The 21807-nt window shown below is 43.6% G+C and overlaps 1 pseudogene; it reads left to right on the top strand.

Moving 5' to 3' along the window:
* Positions 1–1365: 1365 nt before the first annotated feature.
* Positions 1366–21807, top strand: part of LOC119310080 — a 26140-nt pseudogene continuing 5698 nt past the window's right edge.

Genomic DNA, 21807 nt, shown 5'->3' with positions numbered 1-21807 from the left:
CCATGTCTCCCCAACTCGCAGCCGGGACTAGATGATGGATCTTGAGATCCGATCACCAAGCCTCTGCCAGCCATCTTTGACGACGAAGATGACCACCACCATTGGCCAATGAGACGACGCGAGATGAAGTAGGGCGCTGCCATCGTGCGTCCTGGCTAGCACCACCGGCGCTAGGCCCGTCCTGGACCACGCCTCATGGCCGAGGGAAATGGCAAGCGCTGCCACGACGAGGACGTAGACCGGAAGCCCAGATCCGGCCCACCCGCGCGCCGCCACGTGGCCACCACCAAGCGCCGTTCAGGGGCAGCCCCGCTGCCGTGAGGGACGCCGCCTCACAGGCAGCAGGCGCCAGCCCCCGGTGGAACACCGCCGTGCGCCACCGGCCGCCGCGAGATCGCCACCGGCCGCCGCGAGATCTGCGCGAGAACGGCGAGTACGCCCCGCCGCCACCTTCCCTGGGGACCACGCGGGCTTCGCCGGTGTCCCCTCTGGCGGCGGAAAAGCGGGGGAGGAGTGGGAAGGGGCGGCTGGCGGCGCGGTTAGGGTTAGGGGCGGGGGAGGAGCGGGGAAGGGTCGTTGGTACTCTCTCCAAATCCCTAACTAACACATTTATACTTCTAACACACCTGACACATCTCACCACCAAGTTCACCCAACTGCTAGCAAACCCAAACTTGTACATCATTGCTTCCAAGAAGGACCATTTGACTTGGTCGTAGGCTTTACTCATGTCCACTTTAACTGCAGCAAAGTCGTCCTTCCCTGTTCTTTTATTTATCAAGAAGCGTGAAACCTCATAAGCCATCAGGATATTGTCCGTGATTAATCTCCCGACACGAAAGAACCTGCGTTACCCTTCTTCCTCTATCCCCACTCCCCGAATCCTCTCTCCGAGTCTGCTACGCAAGGGCGGCGCGAGGAGAGGATCGCATGGCCATCATCCGTCAGTTTTTTTTTTGACCCGTTTTTTTTTTTTGACCCGACCATCATCCGTCAGTTAGCAACACACCCACGTCCAGAAACAACGACATCAGCAGTATGACGCGCCCTCCTCGATTACCGGCCGTCTTCCACATGCAACCACCCCTCTCGTACCCGCTGCACCATGGAAGCTCATGCAGTCGTGGTAGCCGTACCTCAGCTGAAAGGACTTCCACACCTGTGTTCGCCTCCGTGGTGTTGATTCTAGCGACGCTTTATCATTAGCTCAGCGGTCCGGTGGCTGGGTCCTCCTGCATGCCCACCAGATGTTTAATGAAATGCCGAAGAAGTGATTTCGAAAAGGTAAGACTAGCGACAGTGGGAGTAACTTCAGCAGCAACATCGAGTCCAACTCAGCAAATTTGCTTATGTGGCAATGAGTTAATGAGGAGAGAGGTAATTTGAGTAATTTAGCTAGTTACTGTAACATCACATGTCGCAATGCAATATGAGTCTATAATCTAATAAATGAAGCTTTGCATGATACCACACTTATGTTACTACCCACTATGAAGATAGTAACATAGTCTAGAGGTATGTGTATGTTGAAAAGCCAAGCATATACAGTGCTGATGTTTTGGGCAGTTCCCGTGATGGCACTGCCCAGTCTTCAGATCCAGATGAAGACTATAGAACACCAGGAAAGGCACTTGCAGTAAAATATTCTGATGATGAAGTTTCAGGTTATGTTGTCTACTAAAATCAGTTGGTTTCAACCCTTTAATACTACAGGTCGATATCTTACTCTGGAATTCTTTCTTACAGCAGAATATACTCCATCTGAATCTGATTCTATGGATTTGGACAATGTTCACATGCTCGCAAAGGATTACTATGTCTTATCAAGGCAACACCATCTTACAGAAGAACGGACGCAGGAAATCAAGGCGGCTGTCGCGAGAATTCAACCTGAAACCCCTGTGCTCGTGGTAGTGATGAAGAAGAGCAATGTGAAAGACTACCCAGATCTGGTATGTGAGGTTCCAATTCTATAGGAGCTGCTAAGTTGCCTGTGTTTATATATGCACACCTCTCTTTTCCTCTCTATAGTTTATACTGTTTATTTATTGTAATGAGCACCTGGAAGATACTTTGGAACAGTAATATGCCATATTCATTGCTGAAGTATGGTATCCATGTCTTCCTTTACAGCTGAGATCTTGTAGATTTCACGAAATTTAGCCTTGGTCACAATCTTAATTTTGCGACACTCTTAAGCTACGACAGAATCATATACACTCTGTTCCTCTTTTTATCAGGTAATACCTAAGGATTATGCATGTGCACGCTTTCTGCCCAACATCGAACTGTCACTCTCAAGGTGCCTGACCGAAGCAAGGATTGGCTATGCAACTTCCGCATCAGATCTGATGGATGTGGAAACAACCTTTATTTGCGTCGATTTGTTGCTGAAAATCATATCCAGGAGGGAGATCTCTGCCTTTTCCAACCTACAACAGGCACTGAGGCAACAAAGTTCGTAGTAATGGTTCATCTGCTTGATAAAGCTGGAAGAGATGATCTAATCTCAAACCATGGTAATGGTCAAGAAACACGTGTAGATTCTGTTCATATTTCAAGCAGCTCTCTGTCAGGTTGACACCACACAAGTATCAATCAGCAAGTGGATTTTTTGCTAGTAATGCAATTAACTCCTTGTCACACAATCTTTTACAGTTGATATTAATTACTTTGGAAATTTATTGACAGGAGATGACGATCCACGTGAATATGGATCTACCCACTCGGGTCAACGGGAGGCTCCTTCTAAGCTTCGGTACATTGTGGCATGTAGGTGTCAACTTGATGAAGAAGATGAAGCTTAGCTGGATGCTCTTGTTGCAGAAATTCAACCTGAAATTCTTTTGCTTGTGGTTAAAATGATGAGGAGAAATGTCAATGGTGGATGACCTTCTCTGGTAAGTATCTTGATCCTATTTTGCACTGGCTGACTCTATTGTTAGTTTGTTCTAAATTCGTGTGGAGCACCACATTGTGATTTGTTTAATTTAGAGTAGCTTCTATTCAGAAGGATAGGCCTGACCGAGTGGTGAAGTACTCCCCGCTTGTGTCAAGAGGTCCTAGCATGGAAGTTTAAGCACTGGGTTTGTCCTTTTTTTGTAGTAGTAGCCCCTAGTTCACATTGAATAACGGTCAGGTGTCCCATGATCAATTTTCGGTTGCTCCAAGAGCATACATTATATTTTCCTACGCAAACACTTCTAATTCTCTTAGTTCCAGGTATACAATTGGAGTTGTGTCCCATGATTATTACGATCTTGTTGTGGTCGGCCTACATTAGTACCTTAAAAGAGCTTGTCTCTAGCAAACATGTATATATCGCTGCACATTCATGATTTCTGTACAGCATATGAGAGATGAATATAGGCACAAGTTATCAACAATATTTGTTTTCTTGCTTAAATTTGGAACATTGGTTTGTCATTGCATTATTTCTCTTGTTAATGATTGTCTTTGTTTCCCCATCTTATCTGTATAATCAGGTCATTCCTAAGGGTTATGGAAGGGCACATTTTCCCACTGAAACCCAGACCATCACACTTTGACTCCCAGGGAGGAAGAAGTGGCATGCCCATTTCCATATCAAGGGAGACCATGGTGGCTACTACCTCGACGGGGGGTGGTTAGAGTTTGTTTGCGACAACCATTTGCATGAGGAGGATATCTGTGTGCTCCAACCAATAAGGAAGGGTGAGGGGAGAAGGTTCACGGTGATGCTCCATTTGCTTCTCAAGGCAAGGAGCACCAGCAGATTCATTGGTGGCGATGACGCTCTTTGCTCCAACAACAATGGTGGTGGAAGCAGTAAGAAGGGCATGCCAACATCCTGCGTCAAGGCCAGATCAGTTGATGGTATGTATGCCAACTAACTAGCCGTGGTTAAAATCCACGAGCAGTATCACTACTAGGGAAAATCCTAACAGTAGCGCTGGTTTTATGCTCACTAGTAGCGCGGGTAGGCGCGCTACTAATAAGGCGCTACAGCTATTGCTTAGCAGTAACACGTGCCCGCACGCGCAGTTGCTAGGAAAAATAGCTGCAGCGTTTGTTCAATCCCACGCTACTGCTAATGTAACTACTGGCAGCGTGTTTTCTCTCCATCGCTACTAGTATTCTTTTTTATTTTTTTATTTTTAGTGTATTTATGCGCCATTGTACAAATATTGGTACAATACCAATTATGAGGTTTACATCATTATGTCCACAACAGTGTGTCAAATGAAGGTGGATCAGGTTCAAGTGGAGGCAATATGTGGTGCATGTCAAAAATATACTACTAATCCAAACTTGATCTAATTTGGACTAGTAGTACTTTCGATGTGCACCACATGTTGCCTCCACTTGAATCTAATCCGCCAGCACAAGCTATTTAATCATCATCATAGTCATTACCACCAACATTATTTATTTAATCACCACTAACACTAGCTAATAATAATAATCACAGTCATCACATAGTCATTACCATCAACACTAGCTATTTTATCATCATAGTAATAGTGTAGCACATCATCATCTTCAAACTAATTTCTAGCTAGCTAATCATTCCTGCTGCTCTCTCTCAGGTAAAATAACATAAAACATGTGTAGCTCTCCTCCTTGATCAAGTTGGAGCATGCATATGAACCTGTCTCCTAATTGTGGGCTGTGCTTCGGCTTGCTGCCCCCTAGTACTTGCCTGCGCTCCCCCATCACATATTTGGTCCAGTCTTGCACTATTAAGTATCTGTCGCTAATCTTGAATGCATGTCTTGCATAGTGCTCGCCATGTTTTGCATCCAAAATAGGTGTAGTCGTCTGAATTGTATAATTTTACGTTGAAAATATAACCATGCTCGGTCTTCAAGTAAAATTTCTTTTCCTCCATAGTACGACTGAAACCTATCTTATCCAATACAAAAACTCTTGCATGGCAGGGGATACGCTAGTAGAATAGTAAAAAAAAAGACTTGTCATGCTTAATGTCATGCTTAAATTATAAGTTGAAGCAAATGTCATGCTTAATTACGAAAATGACTTGTCGTTGTGACTTACTGTATCCACTTCGAAGTTCCCGTCCAGCTTGATGCTGAAGCGCCTATCATCATCTAGGAAGATTCCGTCGCACAGGCCGCGCTCGTCTTCGCAGTATTTGCAAATACCGAAATCCTTTTCGTCGTCAGACATTTCCTATGTTCATAGTTAAAACATTAATTGAAAATCGATCGAAGACAACTATCAGGATACTCAACACACAAATCCGGGGCACTCGATATTTCATACATATTCTGGCACAAGTCATGCCAAAATTCACGGAAAAATCCGGCATGACCTTTGCTAAAATAGGACATATCGAGCGCCTGAAATTTGTCAGAACAGAAATGAATCAACACTCCGGCAAAACATAGCCCACTCGGAGGTGTAACCTGCAAACATGACCGGCCACTTGGATATTGAGCAACTCAAGATATACATTTCAAAATATCTTATAAGACTCAAATTAGCATGCATTCAATAAGCAAAAGTAAATCATCTCATGCGTCCGTACATCGTCGAATATTATCACGTATACATCATGAATAGTGTCATACATATAACATCACTAATACAACTAAAACCCTAGCACACGACGGGTATCGGCGCGGGCGGTGGACACCCACAGAGAAGGAACCATCACGGGATCATAGCTCCAGTGAGATCCATGGAGAACCTGCCAGGTATTGGAGAACCTGTGCTCCAACGCAAACAAGTAGCGACGGACGTGCGCGTCCTCCTCATTGACACGGTGACGCACCACCTCCGCGGAGTCCTCGAGCCTCTGGACCGTCACTGGCCCACGCGACCGCCACCAAAGAAGGTTCGAGTCAACGACAGGCTGGCTCCTCACCAACCTGCACCCCCCGGTAGGTAGCGCCTCCCAGTACCACCCCGGCGGAGCCCAGTCCCGGACATGGCCCATCTGGTCAAGCAGGTGTCGTCCTCCGCCGACTCGACGACGAGGATGCGGGATAGGCATCGTCCATGTCGAGGCGGGAAAAATTACTTTAACTAAAAAATAGCAACAAGTTCTTACTAACTAGTTCTATTAATTCAACTAGTTCTTACTAAAAATAAACTTACTATAAATAAAAATATTCTAGTACCTAATTAGTACCTAGTTCTTACTAACTAATTAGTACCTAGGAACTACTGCCCTAATTACCATCTAATTTGATGAACCTATAGGGGTGGAAAGTGGTAGCGGATATTCCAATTATCCAACTATAAAGTGAAATAAGTGGTCAAATTTTACTCGTTTTATGATTCATCTTAAAAATTTGATTCGTTTCCACCCTTACATGAACCCTAACTCATTTGTGCCGCATTCGCATCCGATTTGTTTCCACTCTTACATGAACCCTAACTAATTTGATGCAACTAAAACATAAAGAAACCCTAGGCAGAGGTAGGGGAGAGGGAGGAGCAGGCATGCTCACCTCGGGTGCCTGTGACGAGGGAGGGGCAGGGTGGCGTCGAGGTCAGGGTCGGGGCTCGGGCGCGCGGCGGATGGCGGCGTCGAGGTCGGGGTCGGGGGCGGCGTCCGGGGCGGCGTTGAGGTCGGGGGCGGGGGCGGCGTAGAGGGTGTGCGGAGAGCGCGCAACGGTCGGCAGGCGACGGCGGCAGCGAGAGTGGAGAGTTGGATTTGGGGGATGTGGCCGTGGGGAAGGACGAACCCCGTGGTTAAGTCAGAAGTAGCAGTAGCGCGTTCCAGGAAGAGTGTTGCTGCTACGTTAGCTACAGCGCGTTCTGGGATACACGATACTGCTACTCCTTTCTCTTTTTTTCCCTTTTTCATTTAGTTTTCTTCATATTTTATTTTTTTTTCCTTTCATCTTATTCTATTTCTTTCATTTTCAATTACCTTTCTATTTTCTTTCCATTTAATTTTATATCCTTTAGCAGTAGCGAGTTTAGATTAAAACGAGCTGCTACAAATAAAGTAGAGGTAGCGTGGTTCGTTATAGGTCGCTACTACTATGTGTAGCCTATCGGCTAAGCCGTGGGAATGTTAGTAGTAACGTATTTAGAGCAAGACGCGCTACTGCTAGAACTTTATCTCCAACGCGGTTTTCTCAGGCGCGCTACTGCTACTTAGCACCAGTGTGCTTTTTTGACCCTCGCTACTGCTAAAGTTCTGTGTATAAGTCTTTCCCTAGTAGTGTTACTAAGAATGACGATGACATAAACAATCTAGGAATTGTAGCCCTTGAAAGCATATGTAATAACCTCTTACCTAGTGAGGAGGTCAAAGATGAGGAGGGGTTAGAGACTACGGACACTGTAGAGCCTCTAATGATGGAGCACACTGTTCCATGTTCTACCAATCCTACGTTTTCGAAGGGTGATGAGGAGAAGCCCAAGCGACCCTGCAAACGGAAAATCTATCCTACTTCGGCGGTTCGTAGAAGTGCTAGGGTCAAGCTTAAGAAAAAATTCCATGATGACTTATGAAAGGAATCTTTTGGAATAGCAGAGGTCTAGCTGACTTGGCTAAATGTAGGTTCCTGGCTGAGACAACGATAGAGCAACATTTAGATTTTATTGCGCTTCTGGAAACGCGACGAGATAACTTTACGTCACAGTTCCTTGGAACTCTTTCCGGTGGAATTGATTTTGATTGGTACATCTTACCTCCTAGAGGAAGATCTGGTGGGATATTGCTAGGGGTTCGGTGTGAAACACTTGAGGTGCTTAACGTGGTCCGGGGAGATTTTGCGGTCAAGTTTCGGGTGAGATCAAAATTGGATGGTTTCCGATGGTCTCTTGTGGCTGTATATGGAGAAGCACAACCTGAACTTAAACCAGATTTTCTAGCCGACTTAGTGCGGATATGTGGAGATGAAACTTTGCCAATCCTAGTCGGTGGGGACTTTAATATAATTAGAAGAGAACAATGACAATTTTGATGGGCGCTGGTCTATGGTGTTTAACATGATTATCGAGAGTCTTAATTTGAGAGAAATTGAACTCACCGGTAGACAATTTACTTGGGCCAATACGTTGCCTACCCCGACTTATGAGAAGTTAGATAGGGTACTCACCGGTGTGGAATGGGAACAAAAGTACCCTTTGGTGTCGGTTCATGCGATGCAGAGAGCGATCTCAGACCATACACCCCTTGTTGTAGACTCCGGAGAGGCTACACACGTCGCGAATAAGAACGCTTTCTCTTTCGAACTAGGTTGGTTCGAGAAAGAAAACTTTTTGGAGATCATTGCACGCGAATGGGCAAAACCTTTAGTGGAAGAACCGAAGGAAATATGCCCTAGAGGCAATAATAAAGTTATTATTTATTTCCTTATATCATGATAAATGTTTATTATTCATGCTAGAATTGTATTAACCGGAAACATAATACATGTGTGAATACATAGACAAACACATAGTCACTAGTATGCCTCTACTTGACTAGCTCATTAATCAAAGATGGTTATGTTTCCTAACCATAGACATGTGTTGTCATTTGATTAATGGGATCACATCATTAGGAGAATGATGTGATTGACATGACCCATTCCATTAGCCTAGCACTTGATCGTTTAGTATGTTGCTATTGCTTTCTTCATGACTTATACATGTTCCTGTAACTATGAGATTATGCAACTCCCGTTTACCGGAGGAACACTTTGGGTGCTACCAAACGTCACAACGTAACTGGGTGATTATAAAGGAGTACTACAGGTGTCTCTAAAGATACATGTTGGGTTGGCGTATTTCGAGATTAGGTTTTGTCACTCCGATTGTCGGAGAGGTATCTCTGGGCCCTCTCGGTAATGCACATCACTATAAGCCTTGCAAGCAATGTGACTAATGAGTTAGTTGCAGGATGATGCATTATGTAACGAGTAAAGAGACTTGCCGGTAACGAGATTGAACTAGGTATTGGATACCGACGATCGAATCTCGGGCAAGTAACATACCGATGACAAAGGGAACAAAGTATGTTGTTATGCGGTTTGACCGATAAAGATCTTTGTAGAATATGTAGGAGCCAATATGGGCATCCAGGTTCCGCTATTGGTTATTGACCAAGAATAGTTCTAGGTCATGTCTACATAGTTCTCGAACCCGTAGGGTCCGCACGCTTAAGGTTTCGATGACAGTTATATTATGAGTTTATGAGTTTTGATGTACCGAAGGAGTTTGGAGTCCCGGATGAGATCGGGGACATGACGAGGAGTCTCGAAATGGTCGAGACGTAAAGATCGATATATTGGACGACTATACTCGGAGTTCGGAAAGGTTCCGAGTGATTCGGGTATTTTTCGGAGTACCGGATAGTTACGGGAATTCGCCGGGGAGTATATGGGCCTTATTGGGCCATACGGGAATAGAGGAGAGAGGCCGAAAGGAAGGAGGCGCGCAGCCCCCCTCTGGTCCGAATTGGACAAGGGGTGCGGGCCCCCTTTCCTTCCTCCTCTCCCCCTCTTTCCCCCTTCTCCTACTCCAACAAGGAAGGTGGAATCCTACTAGGACTAGGGAGTCCTAGTAGGACTCCACACTTGGCGCACCCCCTCCTAGGGCCGGCCACCTCCCCCCTTGCTCCTTTATATACGGGGCAGGGGGGCACCCCATGACACACAAGTTGATCTACGGATCATTCCTTAGCCGTGTGCGGTGCCCCCCTCCACCATATTCCACCTCGGTCATATCGTCGTGGAGTTTAGGCGAAGCCCTGCGCCGGTAGAACATCATCATCGTCACCACGCCATCGTGTTGAGGGAACTCATCCCCGAAGCTTTGCTGGATCGAAGCCCGGGGAGCGTCATCGAGCTGAACGTGTGCTGAACTCGAAGGTGCCGTACGTTCGGTGCTTGGATCGGTCGGATCGTCAAGACGTACGACTACATCAACCGCGTTGTCATAACGCTTCCGCTTACGGTCTACGAGGGTACGTGGACAACACTCTCCCCTCTCGCTGCTATGTCAGCACCATGATCTTGCGTGTGCGTAGGAATTTTTTTTGAAATTACTACGTTCCCCAACAGTGGCATCCAAGCCAGGTTTTATGCTTGATGTTATATGCACGAGTAGAACACAAGTGAGTTGTGGGCGATACAAGTCATACTGCTTACCAGCATGTCATACTTTGGTTCGGTGGTATTGTTGGATGAAGCGGCCCGGACCGACATTACGCGTACGCTTACGTGAGACTGGTTTTACCGCCGTGCTTTGCACACAGGTGACTAGCGGGTGTCAGTTTCTCCAACTTTAGTTGAACCGAGTGTGGCTACGCCCGGTCCTTGAGAAGGTTAAAACAACACCAACTTGACAAACTATCGTTGTGGTTTTGATGCGTAGGTAAGAACGGTTCTTGCTCAGCCCGTAGCAGCCACGTAAAACTTGCAACAACAAAGTAGATGACGTCTAACTTGTTTTTGCAGGGCATGTTGTGATGTGATATGGTCAAGACGTGATGAGATATAAGTTGTTATATGAGATGATCATGTTTTGTTGAAGTTATCGGCAACTGGCAGAAGCTCTATGGTTGTCTCTTTGTTGCATAAGATGCAAGTGCCAAATAATTGCTTTACTTTATCGCTATGCGATAGCAATAGTTGCAAGAGCAATAGTTGGCGAGACGACCATATGACGACACATTGATATAGATCAAGATGATGAAGATCATGGTGTCGTGCCGGTGATGATAGAGATCATGACAGTACTTTGGAGATGGAGATCAAAGGCGCAAGATGATCATGGCCATATCATGTCACATATTTTTGTTGCATATGATGTTTATCTGTTATACATCTTATTCTGTTTTGTTTGACGGTAGCATTATAAGATGATCTCTCACTAATTATCAAGAAGTGTTCTCCCTGAGTATGCACTGTTGCCAAAGTTCGTCGTGCCCAGACACCACGTGATGATCGGATGTGATAAGCTCTACGTCCATCTACAACGGGTGCAAGCCAATTTTGCACACGCGGAATACTCAGGTTAAACTTGACGAGCCTAGCATATGCAGATATGGCCTCGGAACACGGAGACCGAAAGGTCGAGCGTGAATCATATAGTAGATATGATCAACATAATGATGTTCCCCATTGAAAGCTACTCCATTTCACGTGATGATCGGTTATGGTTTAGTTGATTTGGATCACGTGATCACTTAGAGGATTAGAGGGATGTCTTTCTAAGTGGGAGTTCTTAAGTAATATGATTAATTAAACTTAAATTTATCATGAACTTAGTCCTGGTAGTATTTTGCAAATTATGTTGTAGATCAATAGCTTGCGTTGTTGCTTTCATATGTTTATTTTGATATGTTCCTAGAGAAAATTGTGTTGAAAAATGTTAGTAGCAATGATGCGGATTGGATCCGTGATCTGAGGTTTATCCTCATTGCTGCGCAGAAGAATTATATCCTTGATGCACCGCTAGGTGACAAACCTATTGCAGGAGCAGAGGCAGACGTTATGAACGTTTGGCTAGCTCAATATGATGACTACTTGATAGTTCTGTGCACCATGCTTAACGACTTAGAATCGGGACTTCAAAGACGTTTTGAACGTCATGGACCATATGAGATGTTCCAGGAATTGAAGTTAATATTTCAAGCAAATACCCGAGTTGAGAGATATGAAGTCTCCAACAAGTTCTATTGCTAAAAGATGGAGGAGAATCGCTCAACTAGTGAGCATGCGCTCATATTATCTGGGTACTACAATCGCTTGAATCAAGTGGGAGTTAATCTTCCAGATAAGATAGTGATTGACATAATTCTCTAGTCACCACCACCAAGTTAGTAGAAGTTCATGATGAACTGTAATGCAAGGGATGACGAAAACGATTCCCGAGCTCTTCGTGATGCTGAAATCGACGAAGGTAGAAAATCAAGAAAGAGCATCAAGTGTTGATGATTGACAAGACCACTAGTTTCAAGAAAAAGGGCAAAGGGAAAGAAAGGGAACTTCAAGCAGAATGGAAAGCAAGTTGTCACTCCCGCGAAGAATCCCAAAGCTGGACCAAAGCCTGAAACTGAGTGATTATACTGCAAAGGAAATGGTCACTAGAAGCGGAAATGCCTTGAATATTTGGTGGATAAGAAGGATGGCAAAGTGAACAAGGGTATATTTGATATACAAGTTATTGATGTGTACCTTACTAGTGTTTATAGTAACCCCTGAGTATTTGATGCTTGTTTGGTTGCTAAGATTAGTAACTCGAAACAGGAGTTACATAATAAACAGAGACTAGTTGAGGGTGAAGTGACGATGTGTATTGGAAGTGGTTCCAAGATTGATATGATCATCATCACACACTCCCTATACCTTCGGGATTAGTGTTAAACCTAAATAAATGTTATTTGGCGTTTGCGTTGAACATGAACATGATTTGATCATGTTTATTGCGATACGGTTATTCATTTAAAGTCAAAGAATAATTGTTGTTCTGTTTACATGAATAAAACCTTCAATGGTCATACACCCAATGAAAATAGTTTGTTGGATCTCGATCGTAGTGATACACATATTCATAATATTGATGCCAAAAGATGCAAAGTTAATAATGATAGTGCAACTTGTTTGTGGCACTGCCGTTTGGGTCATATCGGTGTAAAGGGCATGAAGAAACTCTATAAAGATGGATTTTCGAAATCACTTGGTTATGAATCATTTGATGCTTGCGAACCATACCTTTTGGGCAAGATGACTAAAACTCCGTTCTCTGGAACAATGGAACGAGCTACCGACTTATTGGAAACAATACATACCGATGTATGCGGTCCAATGAGTGTTGATGCTCGTGACGGGTATCGTTATTTTCTGACCTTCACAAGATGAATTGAGCAGATATGAGTATATCTACTTGATGAAACATAAGTCTGAAATAATTGAAAGGTTCAAAGAATTTCAGAGTGAAGTGGAAAAATCATCGTAACAAGAAAAGAAAGTTTCTACGATCTGATCGCGGAGACGAATATTTGAGTTACGAGTTTGGTCTTCAATTAAAACAATGTGGAATAGTTTCACAGCTCACGCCACCTGGAACACCACAACGTTATGGTGTGTCCGAACATCGTAACTGCACTTTATTGGATATGGTGCGATCTCTGATGTCTCTTATCAGTTTTACCACTATCGTTTTGGGGTTGTGCATTAGAGACAGCTGCATTCACGTTAAAAGGGCACCATCTAAATCCATTGAGATGACACCGTATGAACTATGGTTTAGGAGTAAACCTAAGCTGTCGTTTCTTAAAGTTTGGAGTTGCGATGCTTATATGAGAAAGGTTTTCAACCTGATAAGCTCGAACCCAAATCGGAGAAGTGCGTCTTCATAGAATACCCAAAGGAAACTGTTGGGTACTCCTTCTATCACAAATCCAAAGGCAAAACATTCGTTGCTAAGAATGGATCCTTTCTAGAGAAGGAGTTTCTCTCAAAAGAAGTGAGTGGGAGGAAAGTAGAACTTGATGAGGTAACTGTACCTGCTCCCTTATTTGAAAGTAGTTCATCACAGAAATCTGTTCCTGTGACTACTACACCAATTAGTGAGGAAGTTAATGATGATGATCATGAAACTTCAGATTAAGTTACTACAGAACCTCGTAGGTCTTCCAGAGTAAGATCCATACCAGAGTGGTACGGTAATCCTGTTCTGGAAGTTATGTTACTAGACCATGACGAACCTACGAACTATGAGGAATCGATGATGAGCCCAGATTCCGCGAAATGGTTTGAGGCCATGAAATCTGAGATGGGATCCATGTATGAGAACAAAGTGTGGACTTTGGTGGAGTTGCCCGATGATCGGCAAGCCATATTGTATAAATGGATCTTCAAGAGGAAGACAGATGCTGATAGTAGTGTCACTATCTACAAAGCTAGACTTGTCGAAAAAGGTTTTGCCCGAACCGAAGTTCAAGGTGTTGAATACAATGAGATTTTCTCACTCGTATCGATGCTTAAAAGTCTGTCCGAATCATGTTAGCAATTGCCACATTTTATGAAATTTGGCAAATGGATGTCAAAACTACATTCCTTAATGGATTTATTAAAGAAGAATTGTATATGATACAATCAGAAGGTTTTGTCAATCCTAAAGGTGCTAACAAAATGTGCAAGCTCCAGCGATCCATCTATGGACTGGTGCAAGCATCTCAGAGTTGGAATATACGCTTTGATAAGTTGATCAAAGCATATAGTTTTATACAGACTTGCGGTGAAGCCTGTATTTACAAGAAAGTGAGTGAGAGCACTACAACATTTCTGATAAGTATATTTGAATGACATATTGTTGATCGGAAATAATGTAGAACTTTTCTAGAAAGCATAAAGGAGTGTTTGAAAGAAGTTTTTCAAAGAAAGACCTTGGTGAAGCTGCTTACACATTGAGCATCAATATCTATATAGATAGATCAAGACGCTTGATAAGATTTTTCAATGAGTACATACCTTGATAAATTTTTGAAATAGTTCAAAATGGAACAGTCAAAGAAGGAGTTCTTGCCTGTGATGCAAAGGTGTGAATTTGAGTAAGACTCAAGACCCGACCATGGTAGAAAATAGAAAGAGAATGAAAAGTCATTCCCTATGCCTCAGTCATAGGTTCTATAAAGTATGCTATGCTGTGAACCAGAGCTATTGTATACCTTGCTCTGAGTTTGACAAAGGAATACAATTTTGATCTAAGAGTAGATCACTGGATAGCCGTCAAGAATATCCTTAGTGAGGACTAAGGAGATGTTTCTCGATTATGGAGGTGATAAAAGAGCCCGTCGTAAAAAGTTACAACGATGCAAGCTTTTACACTGATCCAGATGACTCTAAGTCTCAATCTGGATACATATTGAAAGTGGGAGCAATTAGCTAGAGTAGCTCCATGCAGAGCATTATGGACATAGAATATTTTGCAAAATACATACGGCTCTGAATATGACAGATCCGTTGACTAAACTGCTCTCACAAGAAAAACATGATCATACCTTAGTACTCTTTGGGTGTTAATCACATAGCAATGTGAACTAGATTATTGACTCTTGTAAACCCTTTGGGTGTTGGTCACATGACGATGTGAACTATGGGTGTTAATCATATACAGATATGAATATTAATGTTAAATCACATGGCGATGTGAACTAGATTATTGCCTCTAGTGCAAGTGGGAGACTGAAGGAAATATGCCCTAGAGGCAATAATAAAGTTATTATTTATTTCCTTATATCATGATAAATGTTTATTATTCATGTTAGAATTGTATTAACCAGAAACATAATACATGTGTGAATACATAGACAAACATATAGTCACTAGTATGCCTCTACTTGACTAGCTCATTAATTAAAGATGGTTATGTTTCCTAACCATAGACATGTGTTGTCATTTGATTAATGGGATCACATCATTAGGAGAATGATGTGATTGACATGACCCATTCCGTTAGCCTAGCACTTGATCATTTAGTATGTTGCTATTGCTTTCTTCATGACTTATACATGTTCCTGTAACTATGAGATTATGCAACTCCCGTTTACCGGAGGAACACTTTGGGTGCTACCAAATGTCACAACGTAACTGGGTGATTATAAAGAAGTACTAAAGGTGTCTCCAAAGGTACATGTTGGGTTGGCGTATTTCGAGATTAGGTTTTGTCACTCCGATTGTCGGAGAGGTATCTCTAGGCCCTCTCGGTAATGCACATCACTATAAGCCTTGCAAGCAATATGACTAATGAGTTAGTTGCAGGATGATGCATTATGTAGCGAGTAAAGAGACTTGCCGGTAACGAGATTGAACTAGGTATTGGATATCGACGATCGAATCTCGGGCAAGTAACATACCGATGACAAAGGGAACAAAGTATGTTGTTATGCGGTTTGACCGATAAAGATCTTCGTAGAATATGTAGGAGCCAATATGGGCATCCAGGTTCCGCTATTGGTTATTTACCAAGAATAGTTCTAGGTCATGTCTACATAGTTCTCGAACCCGTAGGGTCCGCACGCTTAAGGTTTCGATGACAGTTATATTATGAGTTTATGAGTTTTGATGTACCGAAGGAGTTCGGAGTCCCGGATGAGATCGGGGACATGACGAGGAGTCTCGAAATGGTAGAGACGTAAAGATCGATATATTGGACGACTATATTCGGAGTTCGGAAAGGTTCCGAGTGATTCGGGTATTTTTCGGAGTACCGGAGAGTTACGGGAATTCGCCGGGGAGTATATGGGCCTTATTGGGTCATACGGGAATAGAGGAGAGAGGCCGAAAGGAAGGAGGCGCGCAGCCCCCCTATGGTCCGAATTGTACAAGGGGTGCGGCCCCCCTTTCCTTCCTCCTCTCCCCCTCTTTCCCCCTTCTCCTACTCCAACAAGGGAGGTGGAATCCTACTAGGACTAGGGAGTCCTAGTAGGACTCTACACTTGGCGCGCCCCCTCCTAGGGTCGGTCACCTCCCCCCTTGCTCCTTTATATACGGGGGCAGGGGGACACCCCATGACACACAAGTTGATCTACGGATCGTTCCTTAGCCGTGTGCGGTGCCCCCCTCCACCATATTCCACCTCGGTCATATCATCACGGAGTTTAGGCGAAGCCCTGCGCCGGTAGAACATCATCATCGTCACCACGCCGTCGTGTTGACGGAACTCATCCCCGAAGCTTTGCTGGATCGGAGCCCGGGGATCGTCATCGAGCTGAACGTGTGCTGAACTCGGAGGTGCCGTACGTTCGGTGCTTGGATCGGTCGGCTCGTGAAGACGTACGACTACATCAACCGCGTTGTCATAACGCTTCCTCTTACGGTCTACGAGGGTACGTGGACAACACTCTTCCCTCTCGTTGCTATGTCATCACCATGATCTTGCGTGTGCGTAGGAAATTTTTTGAAATTACTACGTTCCCCAACAAGAACTAGTATTGAGAGATGGCAAAATAAGATCAGACTGGACCAAAATGTCTGGGTATAATAATCACTTGATTCAACTGGGAGTTAATCTTCCTGATGATAGTGTCATTGACAGAATTCTTCAATCACTGCCACCAAGCTACAAGAGCTTCGTGATGAACTATAATATGCAAGGGGTGAACAAGACTATTCCCGAGCTCTTCGCAATGCTAAAAGCCGCGGAGGTAGAAATTAAGAAGGAGCATCAAGTGTTGATGGTTAACAAGACCACCATTTTCAAGAAAAATGGCAAAGGGAAGAAGAAGGGGAACTTCAAAAAGAACAGCAAGTAAGTTGCTGCTCAAGAGAAGAAACCCAAGTCTGGACCTAAGCCTGAAACTGAATACTTCTACTGCAAGCAGACTGGACACTGGAAGCGGAACTGCCCCAAGTATTTGGCGGATAAGAAGGATGGCAAAGTGAACAAAGGTATATGTGATATACATGTTATCGATGTGTACCTTACTAATGCTCGCAGTAGCACCTGGGTATTTGATACTGGTTCTGTTGCTAATATTTGCAACTCGAAACAGGGACTACGGATTAAGCGAAGATTGGCTAAGGACGAGGTGACGATGCGCGTGGGAAATGGTTCCAAAGTCAATGTGATCGCGGTCGGCACGCTACCTCTACATCTACCATCGGGATTAGTTTTAGACCTAAATAATTGTTATTTGGTGCCAGCGTTGAGCATGAACATTATATCTGGATCTTGTTTGATGCGAGACGGTTATTCATTTAAATCAGAGAATAATGGTTGTTCTATTTATATGAGTAATATCTTTTATGGTCATGCACCCTTGAAGAGTGGTCTATTTTTGTTGAATCTCGATAGTAGTGATACACATATTCATAATGTTGAAACCAAAAGATGCAGAGTTGATAATGATGGTGCAACTTATTTGTGGCACTGCCGTTTAGGTCATATCGGTGTAAAGGGCATGAAGAAACTCCATACTGATGGGCTTTTGGAATCACTTGGTACTTGCGAACCGTGCCTCGCCGTTCTCCGGAACTATGGAGCGAGCAACTGATTTGTTGGAGATCATACATACTGATGTTTGTGGTCCAATGAATGTTGAGGCTCGCGGCGGGTATCGTTATTTTCTCACCTTCACAGATGATTTGAGCAGATATGGGTATATCTACTTAATGAAACACAAGTCTGAAACATTTGAAAAGTTCAAAGAATTTCAGAGTGAAGTGGAAAATCATCGTAACAAGAAAATAAAGTTTCTACGATCTGATCGTGGAGGAGAATATTTGAGTTACGAGTTTGGTCTACACTTGAAACAATGCGGAATAGTTTCGCAACTCACGCCACCCGGAACACCACAACGAAATGGTGTGTCCGAACGTCGTAATCGTACTTTACTAGATATGGTGCGATCTATGATGTCTCTTACTGATTTACCACTATCGTTTTGGGGTTATGCTTTAGAGACGGTCGCATTCACGTTAAATAGGGCACCATCAAAATCCGTTGAGACGACGCCTTATGAACTGTGGTTTGGCAAGAAACCAAAGTTGTCATTTCTTAAAGTTTGGGACTGCGATGCTTATGTGAAGAAACTTCAACCAGATAAGCTCGAACCCAAATTGGAGAAATGTGTCTTCATAGGATACCCAAAAGAGACTATTGGGTACACCTTCTATCAAAGATCTGAGGGCAAGATTTTCGTTGCTAAAATCGGATCCTTTCTAGAGAAGGAGTTTCTCTCGAAAGAAGTGAGTGGGAGGAAAGTAGAACTTAATGAGATAACTGTATCTACTCCCTTGTTGGAAAGTAGTTCATCACAAGAACCGGTTCCTGTGACAACTACACCAACTAGTGAGGAAGCTAATGATATTGATCATGAAACTTCAGATCAAGTTTCTAATGAACCTCGTAGGTCTACCAGAGTAATATCCGCACCAGAGTGGTATGGTAATCCTATTCTGGAAGTCATGTTACTTGACCAGGATGAACCTACGAACTATGAGGAAGCGATGATGAGCCCAGATTCCGCAAAATGGCTAGAGGCCATGAAATCTGAGATGGGATCCATGTATGAAAACAAAGTATGGACTTTGGTTGACTTGCCCGATGATCGGCAAGCCATTGAGAATAAATGGATCTTTAAGAAGAAGACTGACGCTGATGGTAATGTAACTGTCTATAAAGCTCGACTTGTTGCGAAAGGTTTTCGACAAGTTCAAGGGGTTGACTACGATGAGACTTTCTCACCCGTAGCGATGCTTAAATCTGTCCGAATCATGTTAGCTATTGCTGCATTTCATGATTATGAAATTTGGCAAATGGATGTCAAAACTGCATTCTTGAATGGATTTTTGGAAGAAGAGTTGTATATGATGCAACCAGAAGGTTTTGTTGATCCAAAAGGTGCTAACAAAGTGTGCAAGCTCCAGTGATCCATTTATGGACTGGTGCAAGCATCTCGGGGTTGGAATAAACGTTTTGATAGTGTGATCAAAGCATATGGTTTTATACATACTTTTGGAGAAGCATGTATTTACAAGAAAGTGAGTGGGAGCTCTGTAGCATTTCTGATTTTATATGTAGATGACATATTATTAATTGGAAATGATATAGAATTTTTGGATAGCATAAAGGGATACTTGAATAAAAGTTTTCAATGAAAGACCTCGGTGAAGCTGCTTACATATTGGGCATCAAGATCTATAGAGATAGATCAAGACGCTTAATAGGACTTTCACAAAGCACATACCTTGACAAAATTTTGAAAAAGTTCAAAATGGATCAGGCAAAGAAAGGTTTCTTGCCTGTGCTACAAGGTGTGAAGTTGAGTCAAACTCAATACCCGACCACAGCAGAAGATAGAGAGAAAATGAAAGATGTTCCCTATGCTTCAGCCATAGGCTCTATCATGTATGCAATGCTGTGTACCAGACCTGACGTATGCTTAGCAATAAGCTTGGCAGGAAGGTACCAAAGTAATCCAGGAGTGGATCACTGGACAGTGGTCAAGAACATCCTGAAATACTTGAAAAGGACTAAGGATATGTTTCTCGTATATGGAGGTGACAAAGAGCTAGTCGTAAATGGTTACGTTGATGCAAGCTTTGACACTAATCTGTACGATTCTAAATTGCAAACCGGATACGTGTTTTTATTAAACGGTGGAGCTGTAAGTTGGTGCAGTTCTAAACAAAGCGTGGTGGCAGGATCTACATGTGAAGCAGAGTACATAGCTGCTTCTGAAGCAGCAAATGAAGGAGTCTGGATGAAGGAGTTCATTTCTGATCTAGGTGTCATACCTAGTGCATCGGGACCAATGAAGATCTTCTGCGACAATACTGGTGCAATTGCTTTGGCAAAGGAATCCAGATTTCACAAGAGGACCAAGCACATCAAGAGACGCTTCAATTCCATTCGGGACCAAGTCCAAGTAGGAGACATAGAGATTTGCAAAATACATACGGATCTAAATGTTGCAGACCCGTTGACTAAGCCTCTCTCACGAGCAAAATATGATCAACACCAAGACTCCATGGGTGTTAGAATCATTACTATGTAATCTAGATTATTGACTCTAGTGCAAGTGGGAGACTGAAGGAAATATGCCTTAGAGGCAATAATAAAGTTATTATTTATTTCATCATATCATGATAAATGTTTATTATTCATGCTAGAATTGTATTAACCAGAAACATGATACAGGTGTGAATACATAGACAAACATATAGTCACTAGTATGCCTCTACTTGACTAGCTCATTAATCAAAGATGGTTATGTTTCCTAACCATAGACATGTGTTGTCATTTGATTAATGGGATCACATCATTAGAAGAATGATGTGATTGACATGACCCATTCCGTTAGCCTAGCACTTGATCGTTTAGTATACTGCTATTGCTTTCTTCATGACTTATACATGTTCCTGTAACTATGAGAATTATGCAACTCCCGTTTACTGGAGGAACACTTTGGGTACTACCAAACGTCACAACGTAACTGGGTGATTATAAAGGAGTACTACAGGTGTCTCCGAAGGTACATGTTGAGTTGGCGTATTTCGAGATTAGGTTTTGTCACTCCGATTGTCGGAGAGGTATCTCTGGGCCCTCTCGGTAATGCACATCATTATAAGCCTTGCAAGCAATGTGACCAAATGAGTTGGTTACGGGATGATGCATTACGGAACGAGTAAAGAGACTTGTCGGTAACGAGATTGAACTAGGTATTGGATACCGACGATCAAATCTCGGGCAAGTAACATACCGATGACAAAAGGAACAACGTATCTTGTTATGCGGTTTGACCGATAAAAATCTTCGTAGAATATGTAGGAACCAATATGGGCATCCAGGTTCCGCTATTGGTTATTGACCGAGAATAGTTCTAGGTCATGTCTACATAGTTCTCGAACCCGTAGGGTCCGCACGCTTAACGTTTCGATAACAGTTTTATTATGAGTTTATAAGTTTTGATGTACCGAAGTTTGTTCGGAGTCCCGGATGTGATCACGGACATGACGAGGAGTCTCGAAATGGTCGAGACATAAAGATTGATATATTGGACGACTATATTCGGACACCGGAAATGTTCCGGATGATTTCGGAGAAAACCGGAGTGCCGGAGGGGTTACCGGAACCCCCCGGGGAAGTATTGGGCCTTAGTGGGCCTGAGGGGAGAGAGAGGGCTGCAGCCCAGGAGGTGGCGCGACCCCTCCCATGGGGAGTCCGAATTGGACTAGGGGAGGGGGGCGCGGCCCCTATTTCCCTCTCCCTCTCCCTCTCTTTCCTTCCCCCTTCCTCCTTCCTAGTTGGATTAGGAAAGGGGAGTCCTACTCCCACTAGGAGGAGGACTTCCCCCTCCTTGGCGCGCCCCAAGGGCCGGCCGGCCTCCCCCCTTGCTCCTTTATATAC

Source organism: Triticum dicoccoides, chromosome 5B (genome assembly GCF_002162155.2).
Source record: "Triticum dicoccoides isolate Atlit2015 ecotype Zavitan chromosome 5B, WEW_v2.0, whole genome shotgun sequence".
NCBI classification, from domain to species: Eukaryota; Viridiplantae; Streptophyta; class Magnoliopsida; order Poales; family Poaceae; genus Triticum; species Triticum dicoccoides.
This window is presented reverse-complemented; position numbering and strand designations above follow the sequence as displayed.